This window comes from Lygodium microphyllum, chromosome 14 (assembly GCF_053477565.2).
Source record: "Lygodium microphyllum isolate KBCC chromosome 14, Lygodium_microphyllum_v1.1.10, whole genome shotgun sequence".
In the NCBI taxonomy this organism is placed as follows: domain Eukaryota; kingdom Viridiplantae; phylum Streptophyta; class Polypodiopsida; order Schizaeales; family Lygodiaceae; genus Lygodium; species Lygodium microphyllum.
Genome location: NC_141148.1, coordinates 27626657 through 27633234, shown reverse-complemented (window position 1 = coordinate 27633234; position 6578 = coordinate 27626657). Strand labels below are relative to the sequence as shown.

Below are 6578 nucleotides of genomic sequence, written 5' to 3'. Positions count from 1 at the left end.
ACGAAAAAAAATATTTTCTCTCATTGCGTCTGAGGGCACGTCTTAGAGTGCATGTGCTGGCATGTGTGCAGGTCAATCTACACGCGATGATACACGCACGCACAGATTGACCTGGAATTTGCATCTGACAGTGCGTCTATATTGCATCTTAGATGCAAATATAGACGCGCTGAACAGAAGGTTGACTTTAGAAGCGTGCCTTAGAGCATGTCTAACCTGCAATTTAGACGTGGTCCCAGCTCTAATAAAAAACAATATATTTTTGCAATGATGAATGTGACCAATCCCATGTTTGTGTTTATCAGTTTTCTTGTTTATGAGAAGCATTAGCACTTAAGTTTTATGCTCAATGTCTAAAGAAAGCTCTTTGAAAATGTAGGTAATATATGATTTTTTATATGCAAACAAATTTGTTTTTTTTCTGTGTTTTTTTTGCAGATGTCTTATCCTGGTTCATCTAGCAATGACTCGGATTTGGATCGCATGAATGATACATTGGCCTCGTTTGGCAGGGGGTCAAAGCATTTTTTGGAGATTTTCCTAGTAGGGAAGACTTCATGGGAGAGATGACCAAACACCTTGGCCGCCCTCCCACAGCGGACGAGGTGTTCAATGTCATGTCTGGAACGCCTCTGATGTCTTTGCCTAGCACTACTTCCCAAACTCCAATTGTAGGTACTCCACATGCAGGTACTCCATGTGCAACACCTATACGTGCATCGGCTGAAGCACAAGCATCTGTAGAAGCACGTGCATCTGCAGAAGCACGTGCATCCAGTGAGGTAGAGGGTAGTCGACAGAGAGGGAGGAGGGAGAGTCGAGGGGGAGCACGAGGCTTGTGTGGGGGTTGCCTAGGAAGTGGCGAGCGATCACCCTCACCAGTAGATCATATAGAGGAGCTTGTACGCCAATACTATAGAGTTACAGATGCTAGTGGCATCTTCCATGATGATGAAGGAAGGGATGTAATGGCGTACATGAGGGGCGTCGTGCATGCGACGTATAAAGATTGTTTCATTGCCTTCAAAAATCAGAAAAGCGGCTTGTGGCAGGAGGTGTTGAGGGCAGTCCATAGGAGGTACCCAAATCCTGAGGGTCGGCGATTCTTGGATGATTGGGGATGCACAAAAGTGAGGGATAGGACTCATTGCGGAGGCAGGAGGACGAGCGTGGAGCCTATAGCCAATCACCTATGTGCCACCGCATAGAGTGGAAGAAAGCCAAGAAGAAAGCAACAAAGAAAGTGAAAGCCAAGAAGAAAGTAGCAGAGAAAGTGAAGAGTCGCCAGTACGTAGAGGCGCGACGGATCCAAATGGAAACAATGGGATCGTCGCATTACGGATCGGGCGGCAAAGAGTCGTGGGAGGCAGAGTTTGTAAGTATATTTTGATTTCTAGTTTTTTAAATTTTATATTTCTTTCAATTCTTTATATAATTTGTTCTAATATATTGTGACTCATAATTGTTTGTATATATCATAATTGTTTTGCAGACTACTATCGTTAGTAGGATATCTACTCCTATAGATGTAGGTTACCATCGAGGCCATAACTGCACAGCCACATGGCTTCACTTCTATGAGGAGGGTCTCATCACTGAGGACCAATACAACCGAGCTATGAGGATTCGACAGCCAGAGGAGGTATGTTTTTCTTCCTTTCCTATTAAAAGTATAGCTAATTATAACTTTTTCTCCACCATGTCTATGTAAGCAACCTTGATCTTTTGTGTGTGTAGGCGAACCCGGATGTGGAGCATAGTGAGGAGGGGGATAGCGACGCTAGTAGCCATGGTGGTACTAGCGAAAATGTTTCTTCTTCAGATTCGTAGAGGAGCACCATACCTCCTCTATGGCCTTGTTTTCTTGTATATGTATGATCCATCTTTGAGTCTACTGCTTGTGGCCACGCTTTAGGTCGCAAGCACTTAAACTTTCCATGTAAATGCTTTTGATCTCTAATGAATACATGGACTTTTATTTTCAATTCTCGTGCTTTTAGATCCATTATCTTTTTTCCGAATGCACAATCTGATGTATGGGAGGGGGAACCAGTTCTGTTTTGCGCGTCTATCCGTGCATCTAAATTGCAGAAAATGCGCATTTATACGCGCATCTACAGTGCAGAGTACACGCGCGTATACACGCGCTAGATAATTCAAATTTAAAAAAGAAATTAAATATCTTTTTTTTAAATGAGATTTTTTATTTTCCGTTTGCGTCTACGGGTGCTTGTAAAAGCGCGTCTATAAGCGTGTCTATATGCCCATCTAACTGCCAAATAGACATGCTAATAGACGCACAAAATGAATTAAATAAATAGCAATTTTGGTTTATTATATGCATGTATTCACGCGTGTATATGTGCATCTATTGTGTGTCTATTTTTGCGTGTAAATTCGTTCATACATGCGATTATAGACGCGACACAGTAGACGCGCAAATAGATAGGCGGATAGATGCGCCCGTAAGATTTTCTCTATATTCAAAAATCGTGTCTAAAAGTGTGTCTATGAGGCCTTTTTGTTGTAGTGTTTGTGCACTTGTGCATTTTTGGTGATTGGAACCCAAAAGATTTCATTTAATCCATATTGGAACATGTTTGATGAAGAGCTTGTTCTTATTTCTAGCCACTAGCTAAATCTCAAGTCCAAATAATAATGTAAGTGCTCTCAACAATGATTGGATATCCATCCTAATTTTTGGTTTTAGGCATCAAACATCATACGTGTAGATATTTGGGTGTTTGCACCGAAAATAAAAGCTGCAAGTTCACCACTAGGTAAGGGAAGGTATGGCCAACACATTCGTTGATGTCCATGATTAGAAGTATAGATATACATATTTGCACTATTGCTTGATGTAACATTACTTCCATATTTGAATTGAAAGGATATAAGTGGTAAATCTAGATCATGAGGATAGTCATAACATGTATCAAGTGACCCAAATCTTGGGCTAGCATTACCAAGGAGTGGTTATAAGGCTGCCCTCCATGCATTACGAAAGGGAATGTATGCAGCATAGGTAATTTCAGATATTGTGGATCCAATGTCAATGATTGTTCTCCCATCCCTGTGTTAGGATCAAAATCAAGTGTACCAATAGGAAGATGAAGATATGAAGTTGCAATAAAGATATCTATGATGTCAATATACCAATAATCAGTATTTGGAATAAAGTTGGTATAGTCATAGGTAGGAGACAAGGACCCAACACCAAGGTAAACAAAACCAGAATTAGGAGGTGGATGAGGAGGGGCAAGGCAATATGAGAAGTCACTACCTAAGGTTGAAGTCAATTACTCTGGTAGTGAGAAACCTCGTGATTTAGCCAACCCTAAGTTACCGAATGTTAAAGTTGGCCTAGTTAAGAAATTGCTTGTACCACAACCAAATGTGATTCCATGAAGAGTAACAATATCACCACCTTGTCCATCAAGGTCCTAAAATGTGATGTCATCGAACATCAAGGCACCACCACTACTTGTGCCATCTTGATACCTAAAGCATGGTATTCGAATGTTATGGTACAATAATAGTGTATAATTTCTTAAGGATCTTGAAATAAACTTTTGCTTTAAGAACACAAGGAAGTAGTTCAATAGAGTTTATATCAACATGAGTAAAAAATACATGAGTTCTTTAGCCAAGCTACCATAACCATGAGTAAGATCCAAGTTGAATTGAGGCTGGGATTTGTGGTCTATATGGAGACATATGTACACATGAAATTTTTTTTTTTTTAAACATAGTGTTTTGGTTGAAATGCTTGGACAACGCATGTGTAGGCACACAATGACTTTCTTAAGGAAGGTGGTTTGTTCTTTTTGGAATGTTGGAAATACGTCATGTGCAAATAACACAAGACCCTCATTGTAGTATGGGGACGGCATCATGACGTATCTCTCTCTCTCTCTCTCTCTCTCTGTTCGTCCAGGACAGCTATCAAATGAAACGGCCAAGCGAGATACGTCCAGGACAGCTTATGCTTCTTCGTGGGCATCGACGTACTGCCATTGAACAGGTGCTGCCAATGGTGCGCCGAAAGGCACGCCGCTGCAACCTGATCGTCCTCAGCCCCGCACTCAGGGGCGAGTGTGCATCGAACACGTGGGATACGCTCAACCGAAGCAATCCTCCTTCTGCTGTGGTCGTAGTCTTAGAATGACCATACGAGAGAGATGAGAAGAAAACAATCGAGAGCTGTAAGATGCGTTCTTATAGCTGTCCTGGACGTATCTCCCTTGGCCGTTTCATTTGATAGTTTAGCATAGAACTCGATGCTGCTGCGTGCAGCTATAATCACGCTCTCTACCTGCCTCTCTGTCTCTCTTTCCTGTGTTCTCACAGCTACCTGTCCCGAACGTATGTTTCTTGGTCGTATCATTTGATAGTTTAGCACAGAACTCGTTGCTGCTGCAGATAATTTTATGGACATATATCCCTCTCCTGTCTGTCTCTCTCCTGTGTTCTTACAGCTCTCTGTCCTGGATGAATATCCGTTGGCCGTATCATTTGATTGTTGCTGATTCTTTAGCATAGAACAGATAAAAGAGCGCTCTCGACCTGTCTGTTTGTCTGTCTCTCTCCTGTGTTCTTACAGCTCTCTGTCCTGGACGAATATCCCTGCTGTATCATTTGATTGTTGCTACTGCATGCCGACAAAATCTCTCCTCTCGCCGTTCATTTGATTCTTTAGCATAGAACAGATAAAAGCGCGCTCTCGACCTGTCTGTCTGTCTCTCTCTCTCCTGTGTTCTTACAGCTCTCTGTCCTGGACGAATATCCCTTGGCCATATCATTTGATTGTTGCTACTGCATGCCGACAAAATCTCTCCTCTCGCTCTCTCTCTCTCTCTCTCTCTCTCTTCCGCCTGTGTTCTTATAGCTACCTGTCCTGGACGTACATCTCTTGACCGTATCATTTGATCATTTAGCATAGAGTTCGTTGCTCTTGCATATGGACAAAATCTAATCAAAGAATTAACAAATGATCGGCCCAAATCAAACTATGATACGTTTCTAAACCAGCGTGTATTTTGGGATAGTAAAAGAAAGTTACAGCAAAACAGTGTTCCCTCACGGCTTAGAGCCATAAACCTCTAGAGCTCTAAGTTAAGCTTATCTTCCTATACAAGACCTTGAAAATAGGGCAATATAATTGACCTTTTCCACGGCTCTTACCACATCATTCTTATCCTTATTAAACTAGGCGCTCCGCGCCTAGCCTCAATCTGGCTTTTCGAAAAAGAAGACTTTATTTTAAGAAAATTCTCTCTCTGCTTTTCTCTCTATCTTGTGTAGAAAAAGAGCGCACTCTTTGTTGGGGTTGCATGGAAAATGCAAGTGACGGTGGGGTTAAAGGCTGGGGGGTCCTGGAGGAGCTCTTTGGAGCCAGTGATGACCAGGTCCAGGGTGTCGTGAACGTCGGCGAGGGAGAGTGGCTGCTTGCGACTGAGGGCCCACGTTTGCGCCACGGCCACGATGTTGCGGATCTCCTGGCCATTGAGGGGGTGGCCGTGGGCCACCAGGCTGGGCGCGGTGGCCTGATCGGGCAGGCCAACGCGGGCTTGGAGAGAGCGCCAAATGAGGAGGCACTCCGGGTCGTCGAGGTCCAGGTAGTGGATGCACAGCGAGATACACGACAGGAAGGCGCTGTTGAAGGCGCGCATGCGGTTGGTGGTGAGGAAGAGCACCCCCCCAAAGTACTCCAGCAGGCGCACGAACACGCCCGTCATCAGGTTGCGCCGCACGTCCACGCCACCGCTGCGCCGCTCCAAATAGCCGTCCGCCTCAGCGCTGTGTTTAGCACGTGCCGCAGGCTCGTCTTCAGCTGCCCCGCCTCGCCTCCCAACTCAAAGGCCGAGATGGCCCACAACGGCCAGTGCAGGCTCTCCGCTAGTGTCTCCGCTGTCAGCGTCTTCCCCATCCCCAGCGGCCCGTAGCACAGCACGATGCATCCCTCCCCCTTCTTTGCTATCACGTCCACTGTCTTGTGATCATCCTCTACTGTCGACAGATACGTCCACACTAGCCCCCTCAGCATCTCCTTCTGCTTCCCGTTCCGCATGACCAGCTGATGGTACGCCCTGTCGTTGAAGGCTATCTCCTTCAGCCCCTCCACCTCGAAGCACCCCCATTGTTTCAGGCTCAGCGAGAACCCATACACGATCCTCGGCCCCCTCTTCAACTCCTCCGCGCTCAGCCTCTCCTTCCTCCTCTCCTCGTGCGCCGACACCCCCCGCAGGAGCTCTGGCACCGGCTTCGCATTCTCCAATGGATAGTCGATATAGATAGCATTTAGGCCTCCTTTCATGATTGCGTGCTGGAACTTTATGTTCATCCTGGGGTAGAGCCGTGAAGCTCCTTATATAGAGGAGGGTCGAGGCTCGAGGAGGAGGATCGAGGAGGGCAACGAGGGCAGGTTGATGATCGAGGCGGGAGCAGGTCGAGGCGCAGGTCGAGGAGGTGTAGGTCGAGGCGATGTGCGTGGTGCGCAACTCGAGGTGGGCAGGTGCTGTCATGGCACCTGCCCCTGCCATCTTCGTGGGGAGGCTGGGGATTGCCACATGGCAGCA

The 6578-nt window shown here is 45.6% G+C and overlaps 1 pseudogene; it reads right to left on the bottom strand.

Moving 5' to 3' along the window:
- Positions 1–5291: 5291 nt before the first annotated feature.
- On the bottom strand, positions 5292–6316 carry LOC148025431 (uncharacterized; annotated as a pseudogene).
- Between the last annotated feature and the right edge of the window lie 262 nt (positions 6317–6578).